The sequence below is a fragment of the Juglans regia genome, chromosome 1 (assembly GCF_001411555.2).
Source record: "Juglans regia cultivar Chandler chromosome 1, Walnut 2.0, whole genome shotgun sequence".
Taxonomy (NCBI): Eukaryota; Viridiplantae; Streptophyta; class Magnoliopsida; order Fagales; family Juglandaceae; genus Juglans; species Juglans regia.
The window spans coordinates 30150000-30167705 of NC_049901.1; positions in this window are offsets into that span (position 1 = coordinate 30150000).

Sequence of the window (17706 nt, forward strand, 5' to 3'; positions counted from 1 at the left end):
GTAGTTAGAGAGTGTCCTTTAGAGATAGATGGAATCCCTTTAGAGCAGGATCTGATAGTGTTTGACATGTTGGGATTCAATGTCATTCTAGGGATGGACTGGTTGTTTAGACATTTCACGAGTATAGATTTTCGATCAAGGACAGTGACATTCCGCGTGCCGAGAATGAAGGATAGGATCTTCCATTGAAGCAAGTTAAGGTCAATACCAGAGGTGATTACCTTGCTTCAGGCCAAGAAGGATTTGGCGAGTGGGGCTAAAGCTTATTTAGTGCACTTAGTGCTTAAGGAGAGAGGGACCAAAGTAATTAGGATATACAGGAGTAAGGGAATTTTTGGAGGTCTTTAGAGTACTATAAGGGTTACCCCTTTCTAGAGAAATTGAGTTTTCGTTTGAGATTGAACCAGGAGCAACCTTGGTACACAGAGCACCTTACTGAATGGCCCCAACAAAGTCGAAGTTAAAGGGTCAACTACAAGAGTTGTTGATGAAATGATTTATTAGGCCTAGCATTTCACCTTGGGGTGCACTAGTACAATTTGTTAAAAGAGAGATGAGACCCTAAGAATGTGCATTGACTATCGAGAACTGAATAAGGTAATTATAAAGAATAGGTACCTATTGCCAAGGATAAATGATTTATTTGATCAGCTGGAGGGAGCAGCAGTGTTTTCTAAGATTGATCTTAGGTCAAGATATTACCAATTGAGGATTAAAGAGGGCTGCATACCAATGACAACCTTTCGGACTAGGAATGACCATTATGAATTTATAGTGATTCCTTTCTAGTTAGCTAATGCCCCAACGGCTTTTATGGACATCATGAATAAAGTGTTTCAGCTATTTTTGGACTTATTTGTAGTTGTCTTCATAGATGACATTTTAGTATATTCTGGATGTGCAATGGAGCTTGAAAGCCACCTAAGGTTGGTGTTGGGGACACTTAAGGACCTCAAATGTTTGCCAAACTCATGTGATATCAAAGGATGGAGTCACAGTCAACCTAAGTAAGTTTAAGGAGATAGTAGGATGGCAACGACCTATCTCTGATGGCTTGTGGAGTTTCCTAGGGTTGGCCAGTTAATTGTGGATGGATTCTCTAGATAGTTGAGTCAACTCACGGCATTAACTAGGAAGAATGTTAAGTTCACCTAGTGAACGGAGCTTTGAGGAGCTAAAACGTTGGTTGGCTATGGCCCCTGTTCTAACCTTACTATGCCTCATAAGCCATTTATGGTATTTAGTGATGCGTCGAAGTATGGCATGGGTTGTGTTTTGATGTAGGAAGGTAGGGTGGTAGCCTATGCATCGCAACAATAAGAGGACCACATGAGGAGTACAAGGTGTATACTAATCACAAGAGTCTAAAGCATCTCACCACCCAGATGAACCTTAACATGAGACAACGAAGGTGGTTGGAGGTTATTAGCGAATAGCAATGTGAAATTAAATATAACCCGGGAAAGGCCAACTTAGACACCAATGCCCTGAGTCACAAGTTAAAGATGGGAGACACAAGAGAGCACTCGAAGGTGGACTCACTCTTGGAAGGGATGAGACATATGATGATAAAGGAACAACCATCAAAAGATATTTTTTTTGCCTTGTAGCAAATTAGGGTACGTGAGTTCGACTAGCTTAAGGGCTAGGAAGAAAGGGATGTAGAATTGCTGAGGATCCAACAGAACATCAACAGAGGTAAAGGACCTATGCATTTCAACTTGGGCAAGATGGGACCTTGCTAATCATAGGAAGGGAAGTAGTTCCAACTAATTTAAAAGGTTTTTGACAGATACTAGCTGAAGCTCATTCCTCGCCAGAATTGATACACCCTAGAGGAACAAAGATGTATTGAGATCATAACAAAGGATTCTGATGAGAAGGAATGAAGCAAGATATCGCCCACCTCATTGAGAGGTGTGCTGCGTGTTGGAGGGTAAAGGCAGAGCACCAAAGGTCAATAGGGAACCTGCAATCTTTACCTATTACTAAATGGAAATGGGAAGATATCACCATGGATTTTTTGCTTGGATTGCCTAGAACCCACAGTGGGAAGGATGCCATATGGGTGATCATAGATTGGTTGACTAGGTTTGCTCACTTCTTACAGATCGCCACTACGGTCACATTAAGTAAACTATCTCGGCTGTACATGAGGGAGATCATCAGATTACATGGAGTCCCCAAGAATATAGTATCGGACTAAGATCTGAGGTTTTCCTCCCACTTTTGGAAGAGTTTACAAAAGGCGATGGGGACCAAACTGAAGTTCAGCAGTGCCTATCATCTTCAAGCTAATGGACAATAGGAAAGGATGATCCAAACATTGGAGGACATGCTGAATGCCTGCATATTGGATTCTAAAGGACCCTAAGAAAATCATGTCCCACTCATCAAATTTGTTTACAAGAATAGCTACCAGGTGACTATCCAAATGTCCTTTCACGAGGCACTATATGGGAGGAAGTGTAGATCGCCAATATGTAGGGATGAGGTGGGAAAAGCTAAGGTATTTGGACCAGAAATCATTTAGGAGATGACTGATTAAGTTAAGTTCATCAGAGGAGGGAGATGACATTTGAGGATGATTGGGTGCACCTCAAGGTATCACCTATGAAGGGTGTTAAGTGGTTTAGGCTGAAAGGAAAACTAAGACGAAGATAAATTGGACCATACCAAATAATGGGAAGAGTCAGCCCAGTAGCATACCAAGGGGCGTTAGCTACAGAGTAGGAGGGAATACACAATATGTTTCACGTTTCCTAGTTAGGGAAAATTTTTGGAAAGCAACAACCTCGAGTAATTGAACCAAATCTGGTTCCATTACAACCGAACCTCACTTACGAGGACACTCCGATATGAATTGTTGATTGGAGAGAGAAAAGATTGCTATCTAAATTTGTATTGTTGGAAAAGGTGCAGTGGGGAGACATTGAAAACAAGGAGTTCACTTCGAAAAATGAGGGGGTCATGTAAGAGCAGTCTCTACATTTATTTTGTCCATAGCGATGAGCAATAATGCACGATGCGAGGGTGATTTGGGCATTTTCAAGGAGAAGGCATGTCTATAAATAAGCCTTCAACCTATTCTCTTCCAACACATCGTTAAGAACTTGCAGATGCATAGACATGGGGAGAGGGAAGAGAACCGCCTGTAGGGCAACAATGCCACCCAAAATAATGCACCAATTCCTAGACAAATGATGTGAGAGAGAGAGAGAGAGAGAGAGAGAGAGAGAGAGAGAGATATTAGAGGCAGAGCAAAGGAGGTTAGAAGAGAGTTCTGCCAGCACAAGGGGATAGAGCACCAATGAGGTTGAGTGGAAAGAAAGATGAATTGGTTGGTAAAGAAAATTGTCACGAACGCTACAAAGTGAGGCTTGTCCAACTTGTTGGCAACCAAGCACCTTGTAGATAGCCTGACATATATGTCTCAGAGTATGGTGGAGATAAGTGTCTCACCCCACAGTAGGAGAGATAGAAAAGTTGCATGTTGTGCAGGCGAGAATGAAGAGATGAAAAGGATGGTGGCTCTAATGAGGCAAGAGCGTAACAATCTAGGAAAGACCACAGCATGTATGGGAGCTTTATAAACAACACAGAAAATGCTCAAAAGAGTGGTGGTGTTGTAAGCAGAAGCTCACTCTCGACTTGAAGCATCACATTCGGAATGGGTCTGTTGGAGGGATTATGACTCGAGAAGTCATTTAACCTGAACCCAAAGGTATGACCCGATGCCACGTGGAAGACCTTAATTCAAGGAGAGATTGAGGAGTTGGCAGGCCGTAGGGAAGTGCAGACCATGCCCTGACCATCACTCTCTCTCATCCTTGAGTGTGTCAGGCGAGGCCCAATCACTCCTATTCAAGCATACCTAGAGTCAGAGATATATCAGAATGACGTTTGACAACCCCGCCTTATAAAAGCGATATGAACATGGGACAAAATCTCACTTTGAAGATAATAACAACTTGAGAACTTGTGGAGCCGAAATCTTCAGAGGAAGAAAGGAATGAGTGATGCAAGTGAGTCATAGGCCCGATGCTATGAGATAGTTTTTCAGTGATTCATAATCTCGGGCTGAATATCTATGTCTCTATGTGAGTAAGTGTACCGTGCATCAATAATCATGGGATGAGACTGAGTTTCCTGGACCATTCCTGTGAAACGTTGCCACGAGACTCAAATGGGTAGAGGGATTCCACGTGAATGATTGGGGTGGAGGGGGTATCGTGTTGGCCTCACCTGATAGTCTGGATGTAGAATCCCCTAGCATACCCTTGTTGGTGTCTTCAAGTTGGTTGGTTGGTTGGGTAGACGTTTCCCGGTGCAACATGTTATCTTAGTGTGAGAGTTCACCTATATTAGGGTTCAGGCGAGTTAGCTTGCACCATGTTGATTAGGTAGAAGGTCTTGCCCCGATGTCTAGCAGTGGAGCAGCTTATCCCCTATTTGCGTATCAGGCGATGTATATCTGTGTGATGAAATGTCTTTGTGATGAACTTCTATGTGTTAGTAGTCATATTAGAGAAACCATTATGATGTTATGAATTTCACCTACTAGAGTGATGAGTGATTCCTCGACTAAATAATACTCAAGCTCTAAAGCACAATGCGTAAGAGGGTAACTCTTCGGAGGGCGAATGCTTGCCATGCTTAAACAAGAGGCTTCTCGCCCTACATAACCTCAAAGCGTTACATTATTCAAGATAATAGGGTTAGTCGCCATAGGCGGCCGACTAAGTTACAAACAAGCACTCAACACAGTTATGAACATCCGAAAAAAGCGCACAGAGTAGCTACGACGAACACTAGTGCTAAGAAAGGTCCTAGTCACTTTTGTTAGGACTAGGGCAGGATCGACTCCTCTTCCTCAAGCTTCATACCAGGGTCTAGAACTACATCAAAGTCTATGGTCACGAGAATAAAACCATAAGTAGGTTAGACAACTATGACATGTTCTTTAATGAAAGATAATGCTATCGGAGATGCCATGAAAATATTTCATGTAAATACTGGAAAAACATGTATGGCATGGGGAGTTATCACCCTCTTTCTTGTTGTTTCGTGCATCCTCAAAACCTGGCGAGGAATCACCCTCTCAGTGAAAACATACATATACATAGGCTTGGTGAGGAAATACCTCTCAGGACATGGCCCACCCTTCATGCAAACTAGATAAAAGCTCAATAGCAAGGAGTTATGCATCTCCATATAATAGAAAACTCGTAAAAACCATTATTGGGTCAAGTATCATTCTTAGCTCATAGGCATTCATTTCCACCATTGCTCATTGACACACACAACTTGTTGCCCCAAGGATGTTACTCTACCCGAATGTAACCGTCTCAAAGACTCCAACACGTGATATGCCGGGTGATCCCACATCCCAACTATCAAGTGAGGCTCAATACAACATCGTTCCACCCCACTCCTCATGAAGAATTCTCCTTTTCATGTGATGTATGTGGCAAACCTTCCCAGAACGGTCCTAGCGAATTCTTTGTCCCTTACCATGATGATAGACTCTCACTCACTCCACAGACACACACACACACACACGAGTATCCAAGGCTCCCAAACAAGATATCATCATAAGTAGCAAAAGCAACTAAAAACATTGAAAATATTGAAAGCATAAGAAATTAGAGAGTAAATATAGCTAGACACATAATGCTGGAAATAATTATTTATGCTTGTAGAAAAAGGGGGGAGAAGATTACATTGGTGCATTGTCTCTCACACACAACATTCACCCCACATTACCCAGCATTGTCTCCGAACCTAACGTACCTTCCTACGTAGGATGTCCTCTCATTGTCTCCCTACTCTTGCTTTCCATTGCAGCCGCCTTCTCAAGATCTTTAGTTAATAAGGTCTCAAAAGTGAGATCTTGTCCCACATCTAGGTCCTTTAAATAGAGTGAGAATGTCAGATGTATTTTCTGACATATCAGTGACTCAATATATGCTTGGATATGAGTGTTTATCCTGTCATACTGGAGGATGACAGAGATAGGTGACGAGGGTTTGGTATGCACACCTGATGGTTCACCAACTCCTCAATCCTCCATTGAATGAGGGTTCTCCATGTGACGTTGGGCCATACTTTTGAGTCCTGAGTAGACGACTTGTCGAGCCTTCACCTTTGACTACAGAGCCACTCTTGATGTGACCTTTTTGAGGGAGTATGGGCTTTTGTGCTTGCTGCTAACACGTCTCCAAACTCCTCCATGTTATCCTTGAAAGTCCCCATGACTAGTTGTCTCAGTAGTTATCAGTAGTACTTCTCTAGCGAGTAATCCTTTCTCGCCTTGGGCAATTAGTGCGTAACTCGCTAGAGCTCATCAGTCCTTCCAACTCCTCATTCTCGTTTGTGATGCCCCCAACCTCCGCTTGGGATGTAACAGATACTTAGAGCATCAGGACATGCAACACAAGGTTACATATCCTCGTACATGATAGTTAGTATCCAATGCATCCTCGAAATGTAGCTAGCTGTATGCAATATTTGCAGTGGAAAGTAAGGGTGAAAATGAACTTATGCCAGAATAACTAATCATCCCAATAATATTGATTAAACCATAAGTTTCAAATCATCAGGTAGCTTAATCTTAGTACAAAATATCAAGTTCTCCAAAAGAAAATAAACCAGCAACTTCATGCATTCTATGGCACAAAGGATTAGGCTTAGAAATACCAAAATAAGATCAAGTCTCCTGTCGACATCTGGTTCCTTCTCAATCCTCTTGATCCACTGGTCCATTGGGTCCATTTGTGTCTACAACCTCTATCATTTCGAGTGAAATGATAATAGGTCTACAAAGGGTGAGATTTACTTGAAATCTCAGTAAGTTAGACAACTAACATGCACAAAGATAGACTATGCATGAAGAATGATAAACATGAAATGCAAGCAATGCAGAAAAACTGTATTTTTCGCCCATTCAAATTTCTCAAGAACATGGATTTTTTATGGACATTTTCTTACAGAGAATATAATTTTACTTTTGTCGTAAAAACTTAGTCTTTCATAAAAAATCATGGAATTAACGTAATATATGGTATCGTCATAGTTTCTCATCTACACTGTGAGTATCTACCAGTGACCGTAGTACAACTCACGTTGAAACTACATTGTCTCTCGTTCTCAAGGCATTGGTAATATAACATAACATCGTAAGAATTATAACATATACACCCACCAGCATTAGATGTCGTAACCTATGACTTCACTCCATCGTTCTAGAATCCATTCGAGGTCTATTGACTGCTCTTCATCAACCCAGTGGTTACTACTCCATATTTAATTACTCCAGAGTGGACAGAGGAGTTCCACTAGGATACTTCCCCATCCTAGCCTTTGGGGTCATGATAAAATAATTTTTCAAGATATGCATGTATGCGGCTCAGTTCAGAAAATGATAGTTGCATGCGAAATAAAAAATGGAACATAAGATACGGCATTTCATGCTCAAAATGACAGTTATAAAATGAAAGCAGCATTTATCAATAAATCAAAAATAATCATCAAAGTGTAAGTTAGAGGCCAACTTACAGACTGTTGAAGCTGTAAGTGAAGTATTGGTTGTGAAATAAATTATGCTAAGTTAGAATCCAACTAACCTAAGGAAAATAAACATTCACATGGAAGGGAAATTAGGAAAATGGCCTTAGATGTCTAAATGATGCATGCTATCTAATAATCCATAACCTAGCTCATGAAATGCGTGGCATGCACTCTAGTTAATGCCTAAATGAACTCACTAATGATGCATGCAAGGCAAAACCTCCAAGGAACATGCTCACTAGAATCGTCAATGACATACTTAAATCCTAAGTTTGAGCAAGTTCATACTAACACTTATTCATGCCTAATGAAATCCTTACATGCTTACTAAATCTCAATAATTCATGATATGATCCTATCACCAATGACACACTAATTATCATGCATTCTTCTTATCCCAATCAAAAGACATTTCTAAATGCTCGGGTCATGCCTAAGTCTAACTTGCATGCTTGATGATAAACACAAGATAGAATTCAAAACTAGTTATGGCATGTTTCTCATCTTGATCTAAACCTCCATAAATAATCCTATGATCAAACTATACTATAAATAATCATGCCCTAGCTAATTTCCTAAAAAATTCATTTGATCTCAACCCTATCCTAAATATGCAAACTTGTCTACTAAGTATCTCCATGCTAAAAAAGACTACTAACACCTCGAAACATAATTTAACAAGGAAACTAAGATCAAGAGGGGGAATACTCACAAAGATTGGAGCCCTTGAAGCTTTCCAACTCAAACTCCAAGAACTCACAAGAACAATCAAGAACTCAAGAACACTTAAAAGAGAAGAGAGGAAATTTAGTGGAGTGCGGAAGAAGTGAGGTGAAGAGGGGTTTTGTAACGCCCCAATGGAAGGCCTAAACCACATGGCCTATTGTAATGCCCGTCCTTGTGGTGGGTCTTTTTTCAAAATATTTTTATAAAAGGACGACGGGAATTACCATCCGATTTAAAACTTTTCACTTGCATACCCAGGGTGCGAGACTCTACGTTTATAAATTAAAATGTACTTTGACAATAAAAGAGGTTTACAGCAGAAAACAAAAATCTTATAATAAAAAGGCCTCTCGTACGTTTAAAACTCGTGCCTAGACTTCCGTGCTCTTCCCCATGGGCCGTGTCTGTCCTGATCATGCAGTTCCTGTGGGGGGATGGACATGCATAAAAACTAAAATGAGAAGACTCGTAAACATTACTTTATAAAGTTAAAATATAGCAACATAGGTTTTCATTCATGCATTCATCACTCATACATACTATTACGTGCATGCATACGTGTCATACGTGCGTTCGTTTGAAAACTTCATTGGACGGGGTTTTTCTCTTTTAAAACATGGGCATCCTTTTCGTAAAATGTTTCTCCCGTCAGTGCCTTCATTTCTTAAAGTTCGTGCATTCGTGCGTTCATACATGCATGCATACATCCATTCGTTCTTATCACTTTCATAGGCCAGTACACACTGTTACGCCCCATGTGTTGGGGTTAGCGGTCTTCCTTTGGACCCGGATTCTACCCGTGGCCACGGGTTGGGAATCCCTTTCATAGGGGCAGCACTAGGTGCATGTCCAGTACTACTTACCCGTCATTGCAATCTGCCCATTCTTTGGTACCCTTTCATTCATTCATGTGGCCGTTACGTATCTTCATACATTCATGCTTTCATTTCTTTCTTTCTTACTTTCATTCATTCATTTCAGCTCGAAAGAACTGGAGCTTTCATTCAGTTCATTCTTTCATTTAACAGTCCTTTCCTTTCTTTCATTTCATTTAAGTCCTATCCTTTCTTTAACAGTTCGTTCATGGAAAACTTCATTTAAGAACATACATGGGCTTAAACGTCAGCTTTCATGGCACCCTTAAGCGTCACCTTGAACGTCGTCAATCATGGCGTCCACGAGCATCACCCCGTGACGCACATGAGAGCATCGGTTCGTAGGATCCACAAAAACATCCATTGTCATGCCTTTCATGCATTTTCATCAGTTTATGGATTTTCTCAGAAAATACATAAAATAGATACAGCATATAGTCATCCATTCACATGCGTACAATTAATACTTTGGGTACGTAAACAGGGGTTGCCAAGGAGGGGCCATACGTATTTAGACATTTGAACACTTAGCATTTTCTTTCATAAAGCATCTTTCGTTTCTTTTCGTGAGCATCTTAAAGGAAAAGCGTTTCTTGTATCTTGTAAAACTCTAGAAGAGTATGAACGTAACACTTACCTGTACTCCATGCTACTTGCATGTCATTTAGTCCATTTATGTGCTTGTCAGATGGCAACCTACATGCATACACATAACCTTAACGTCATTCTCTATCTAATGCATAAGCAACTTAAACTATAAATAGAACTACGCTATACTTGGAACACTCTCCTCCTATCCCGTGCACTTACGTGCCCTTCACTATGTTAAACCCTTTGGGGACCACTTACGGTCACCACATCTTCTAACTCAAGGTCTTGTCTCGAGTGCTCATCCACTAAGGTGAACCGATTATTCACCTTAGGATTAAGACACTAAGACATTCGTCTTACTCTTCTTACAACCACATTCCAACGCATGATTCCGACCGATAGAATCACACATCTCAATCCTAACGATGCATCCGTCACTACCTTCATGCATCTTAGCCCACACTAAATCCTCATTCTCATCCATACAAGCCACACGACTCTAAGCCAACTCTGAGGCTCAAGCACCGACACATGTGTCTACTCAGGTACCCCTTCATCACTTAAGATCAACATGTGACACGTTGATCACCTGCTTGTATAAATAAGCACCATACCCCGATATCAACCTTCTCTTAACCCGGCTAGCATGACTCTTCATGCTACCCATCCCTTTTGACAGTTCATCCCAACACTTAACATGACAAGACTCCATTCACAACTACTCCTTATGTCACATCACAAAGCCCGAGATTACACCCAAGCTACACCATGACCTTGTCGCGTTACCCAACATTCTACTACGTCAACTCCCGACTCATCACGAGTATGGTTCCTCACATACTCCCGTCACATCGTGACATCTCGTCACGTTCCCTTTACGCCATTCCTACACTCTAACACTTCACCCATCATAAGCATGACTGCCAATAACCACGTCACTACGTGACGTTGCCCAGTCATGCTTTCGCTTCGTACTCTTACACTTGTTCCACTACTTCGCCCATCACAAGCACGACTGTTAGTAGTCATGTCACTTCATGACATTCCTCAGTCATGCTTCCGCTCCGCACTCTTATACTTGTTCTGATACTTCACACATACTCTTAGCCATAAGTCCATCACAGTGACACTTGTCACCTCAGACTACAGGTTATGCCATAACTACTTCGGGACACTGTTCCACAGTTCCCGACACTATCCATCACGTTCCACGCCCATCAAACACATAACCATCCTTATCTCTAAGACACGCCACACGGAGTGTCGCTGCTACATGGGGTACACTCCACGTATACTCCCTTCATACATACCATATCCCCACTATAGCATACCTGCCATATGGTACATCACTCCATCACATGGAGTACGTTCCACTCGTACTTCCTTTACATACGCTCCATCACCACTATGGCATACTCGCCATATGGTGCATCACTATATCACATGGAGTACACTCCCCGTATACTCCCTTAATACACACTACGACACATCACCATTATGGCATCCCTGCCATATGGTGCATCACTCCACCACATAGAGTACATTCCACATATACTCCCCACATACATACCACATCGCCACTATGGCATACCTGCCATATGGTACATCACTCCATCACATGGAGGACGTTCCATTCGTACTCCCTTTGCATACGCTCCATCATCACTATGGCATACCCGCCATATGGTGCATCACTATATCACATGGAGTACACTCCCCGTATACTCCCTTCATACACACTACGACACATCACCATTATGGCATACCCGCCATATGATGCGTCACTTCACTACATGGAATACACTTTGCATATACTCCATGCACGTTACGCCACATCATCATTATGGCATACACGCCACATGGGGCATCTCACCACCACATAGAGTACATTCCACATGTACTCTCTTCATACACCAAACCCCACACAGAGTACACTCAGCGTGTACTCTTCCCGTTCCACACTACGTCAGGAGGGTATATTTTACATATACTCTCCTTGTCACACATTACGCCACACACAAAGTACACCCAGCGTGTACTATTCCCATTCCACATACGCCACGCCACCAATACAGCACATATTCCCCAATCACACTACATGCCATAGTCCACAACACTTCCCATCTACACCCAACACATCACAGCGCACTACATGGCACAATGCACCTCCATACAACACAGATATGCCCAATACTTCACTACACAGAATGCCCAACACTTCACCACACAACACCACATCACAATACCACAACTCCATTAATACTAACAGCACAGTCCACAACCTAGTCAACTAATCAATATCTAACATAATTACAAGGGATAGAGAGTTATACCTTCGACGCGATAACCCGTGCGTTGCTCGTTGACTGTCATAGCCGATGATGTCGGAAGAGTCGTACGTGGTGGCTAACTCATGTACGGTGACTGTTTAGGCATTTAGATAGCTAGGTGTGGTCTTGGAAGGGCTCATGATGGCCTTGTGATGGCGGTGAAGAGTATAACACAGCGGATCTAGCCGTGTGCAGTGGCTGCCCATCATGTGCAGTGATTACCCACCACATAAAGTGATGGTTTGGACCTAGGGCTTGGCTAAGGGAGGTGTGGTGGATCTCGTGGTGGCGTCGAGGTGGCGCCACGGTGGCAGATCTGGCCATACCATGGAAGAGAAGCCGTGGGAGAGTGAGAGAGAGTGTGTTCTCGTGGGTGGCAGATCGAGGCCAAGGGAGGTTGGGTTGGTTTGGTGGCAGCCTGAGGAGGCTGGATGTGGCTGTCATCAGCCGTGGGTGGCGGTGCATGGTGGTGCACGGCATGCAACCCGTACGTGAGAGGGGGAGAAGCTGTAAGGTGGAGGAGGGGGCTTATGGCCATGGGTCATGTGGAAGAGCTCAGGGAGGAGCCATGGTGTCGCTAGGTGGCTGTGGGTGCTGTGCACGGCGGTGCTAGGGGCCGCGCACGGTGAAGCCGTATGTGGGTCTACTTATGCGTGCGTGTGTGCGACGGAGGGAAGGTGGCTGCATGGGAGAGGCCAAGCTCGCTGGGGAGTGGTGGCCGGTGGTAGAGGGAGCTGCCGAGGGAGTGGTGGCGTTGGAGGGTGGTGCACGGCGGTGCTACGTGCACTAAGCCCATACGGGCTGTGTACTTCCAACGGAGAGGAAGAGGGAGCGTGAGAGAAAGGGGCTGAGCTAGGGAGGCTCGCCGGAGTGAGAGCAATCCATTGGTGCCGGCGGTGAGAGTTGGTGGCGCACGGCGGCAACAAGTTGAGGCCTTAAGCCGTTCGGGCGTGGGGTGGATCGTGTACTGCGTACGCCAAATGAGAAAGGGAGGAAAGTGAGAGAGCTACGGGGGAAATGAGGGAGAAAGAGAGGGGGTCTGGGTATTTAACTCAGTCCCTTCGTCTGGGGATCCACGTAACGATCTAACGGAGGATTTCAAATACTGATTTGAAAATGCGTAAAACATTAACTTAATTAAAAGCGCTTAGAGGAATTAAGGTAAATATTATTTTAAACTAACTTTAGTTTATAAAATAATATTTTTCATCATTAATAAAATGATGAAGTCTCACTTAACATATTAAAGAGAATAAAACCATTTAATTAATAAAAGTTCCCAACATAATTTAAATCTCATAATATCTTAAATAATTGAAATCATTTTAATAATAATATTAAAATGATTTCCGGCAATTATAATATTTTTGGAGCTCTTCAATAATATTATGATTGTTGTATTTAAGATCAAATCTTAATTCAACAATACTGGAAATACTCCTTATAAATATTTCCAGCATATTTAAAACACTAGGCATGCCCTATAAGTCACAAGATATCTTCGAGACATGCCATCATGGTTTGACACGCATAACGTGGCTCGCAGTCGCTAGTGAGAAGGGCAGATGATCACATAATCTCTGCCTTCGGGATTTGCTTACGTCATAAAGACGGAACATACGTCAGAAGGAAGAAGCATATGTAAGAAGAAGGAGCAGGGTATTACACCTATACTCCAAAAGGACTAGTCAATGATACAATTGGAGCCCCATTGGAATCTTATAAAGAGCAAGAACTTCTCCTTTCCAAGTAATTTGGGATCCCATACAACACCTACCCTTATACATATCATATGCGGTATCACATCTACCCCCCTTAAATTCCCGACGTCCTCGTCGGGCCTGTCCATTGTAGGAGGCATGGCTGTCCCACATTTCTGGTTGGGATAGGCTCGGATACCATTGTAACGCCCCAATGGAAGGCCCAAACCACATGAACTATACTCCAAAAGGACTAGTCAATGATACAATTGGAGCCCCATTGGAACCTTATAAAGAGTAAGAACTTCTCCTTCTCAAGCAATGCGGGATCTCATACACCACCTACCCTTAACCATATCATATGGGGTATCACAATCTACCCCCCTTAAATTCCCGACGTCCTCGTCGGGCCTATCCATTGTAGGTGGCACGGCTCAAGTCTCACATTTCTGGTTGTGATAGGCTCTGATACCATTTGTAATGCCCCAATGGAAGACCTAAACCACATGGCCTATACTCTAAAAGGACTAGTCAATGATACAATTGGAGTCTCATTAGAACCTTTTAAAGAGCAAGAACTTCTCATTCCCAAGCAATGTGGGATCTCATACACCACCTACTATTATCCATATCATATGGGGTATCACAGGTTTATATAGCCCAAGAAGTGAAGGTGGCTTTGGCTTAGGTGCGTCCTCATTGGGTGGTGGTTCATGACGGCCCTCCTCCTTGTAGGTTTATGATAATGCCTTAGATGTAGGGGAAAAACTAGTCAAAGGGGGAGAGAGAGAGAGAGTTGCCATGTAAGGTGATGAGAGAGAAAGATGATGCAATTAATGCTAGGGTTTCACCCTTAATGACCGGTGGTTTAGGGTTTCTAGAAGGCTTTGCAATTTTATCTTATTCTCATCTTTTTCTCTTGGCTTCTAGTGGCTATATAAGGCATACTCAGGTGCCATCTAAGGTGGTTCAATGGTGGCGATTGGGCAGTGGAGAGGTGACCAAAATTAAAACAAATAGAGGAAGAAAAAGGAAAAATAAAATAAAAAGGGGTTGGCTGAAACCCCCAAGGGCAAAACTCAGTATTTTGAAAATATTTAGGGTTTCAAATAGGTTTTTTTTTTTCTAAAATCAACCACAAGGAGATTTTCACAGACAATTCACGGGACTAAAATCAAAATTTTCCTTGAAGAAAATATCTAGCTAAGGGTATTTTGGTCCATTGCACACAAAGTACAAATGGTTGCCAAACGAAATGGTTTTAGGGTTTGAAATGTCACTACACAAAATGACATGTACTAAGGCTCAATAAAAATGCAAGTATGGCTAATGAATGCTAAAAATGGATGATCAAAGAAGGAAAACTTGAATCAAAGCTCGAGGAAAGAAAGTAAACTAAGCTTGCCTAGCGAAAGTCAGTATTCCTCTAAGTAAATGAGCTAACCTTCAAACATCTAGGGTTAACCTAATGGGGTAAAGAAGTGGGGTGTTACATCGTGCTCACGTGAATTCATCATCTCTACCTCGCTCTGGGACATGTTAGCCAGATTCCAACATGGTGCATACTCGCCTAGATGTTGGACTAGTTGTACTCAATGTATCCTGTTGGTGGTTCCGAAGACCATTGGAGTGCTTCTCGCCCTTGCCTTTCCTTCAACTCTATGAATGGTCTGTCCCCTTTCGTGTTAGGTAAAACTCTCACATCCTCCCTTCATAAAGAATCTCGTCTTCAAAATTTAGTGAGGACTCTCCCTTGCCTGGTTCTCTTAAGGGAGGTGAGTTCTGACAAGCCACCTGTCAATGACTCTAGCATGACCGCAGATGAGACTTTGCCTCAATTGCATCACTAGTCTAAACTTAATCATTTGAGGTTGAGACATGAGATGGTTCCTCATGTCTCCTTCGTCTTCTTCTTCAACCATGTCCTTCGAACGTGGTCTCTGGGATCCTAGCGCTTAGGCTAGGTTTGGCTTCACGCACCGCTCTCATTCCTCCTCTTCATGTTGTACTCATGCCTTCGTGATCCAGCATTTCAGATATTAGTCCCTTGGCCCTCTGAGCACTCTCCACGCCTTGGCGGTGTTCCTCTTCTAGTTATCAATGTTCATCCTCTCTCCTCACGTCTCTCTTCTATGAATCATTGCATGACTTCAGGAAGCATGGCTACCTTCTTGACAGTTCTTTTCTCCCTCATCATTTTGTTTTCCTAAGGTTTGATGTTTTGATTATGGCCTGGGAGAATGCATTATCTATAATGCCCCTTCCTCGTGCATTACAACTCATAATTGGGCTCAAATAAATATGGAAATTGCTGCCACCTTATCCACTCATTTTTTTCATGTAAACTCCTCATTACCCACATTCCCCCACTGCACCTTTACCAAGGGCACAATCTTTGACCTCAATCTTTTCTCCTTTCTATCCAAGATTAGTACCGACATTTCTTCGTATGTAAGATTTGGCTATAGTTGAACGAGATTTGGTTTAATTACCCAAGCCATCTGGTTCCCAAAACTTTTCCTAAGCGATGAGATATGGAACAGGTTGTGAATACCTTCATATTCCACTAGCAACCAAACTCAATTCGCTACTAGGTCAACCCTTTCCATTACCTAATAGGGTCTAATATATCTTAGGCTCAGCTTCCCCTTCAGCCCAAATATCTTAACACCTTTTACTAGGGATACCTTGAGGTACACCCAATCGCCTTCCTCATAAACTAGTTCTCTCCTCCTAACATCGATGTAACTCTTTTGTCTACTTTAGGTGGTAGCCATCCTTTCCCGTTTGAGTTTGACTTGCTCTATCATCTCTTGGCTATCTCAAGTTCGAGTAATTGGGCCTTTCCTATCTCATCCCAACAGATAGGTGATCTACCTTTCTGCTTATAGTGTGCCTTATAAGGGGCCACTTGGATAGTCACTTGATAACTATTATTGTATGCAAACACAATAAGGGAACGTTCTGCTCCCAAGGTACCTTGAAATCCAATATATAAGCCCTTGGCATGTCCTCCAAAGTTTGGATGGTTCTTTCGAATTGTTCATCCATCTGTGGGTGATAGGCACTACTGAACTTCAATTTCGTGCCCATTGCCCTTTGTATCCTCCTCCAAAGATGAGACGTAAACTTAGGGTCCCGATCTAAAACTATAGTCTTAGGGACTCCATGTAATCTTACTACTTCTCTTATATACAGTTGGGTGCACTTGTTTATATTATCTATAGTAGTGATTGGCAAGAAGTGAGCACTCTTAGTTAATCAATTGATCACTAACCATAGGAGTTCGGGGTAATCCTACCATGAAGTCCATGGCGATATCTTTTCATTTCCACTCTGGAATGGGTAAAGGTTGCAGGTTCCCTATTGGTTGCTGATGTTTGCCTTTACCAAAGTGATACTTAATCTCACACTAGTAATCACTGATAGTCTCCAACCATCTCTGCTTCCTCATGTTGAGATTCTTTTGAGTAAAGAAGTGCTTCAAGCTCTTGTGATCTGTGTATACTTTGCACTTTTTCTCATATTAGTAATGTTGCCATATCTTTAACACAAACACTATCATTCCTAACTCCATGTCATTTGTGGTGTAGTTCCTTTCATGATCTTTCAATTGTCTAGATGCATTGGCAATCACCTTACCTTCCTTCATCAGAATGCATCCTAAACCATACTTCAACACATCACTAAACAATATGAATGGTTTATTCGGACCTGGTCTTGCCAAAACAGGGGTCATAGTTAATCGCCTCTTTAGTTTCTCGAAGGTTTGCTCACACCACTCAGTCCAAAACAACTTAACGTCCTTCCTGGTCAATGTCGTAAGAGGACTTGATAACTTAGAACATCTCTCCACGAATCTACGATAATAATTGGCTAACCCCAAGAAACTTCTAATCTCCTGCATGATGGTAG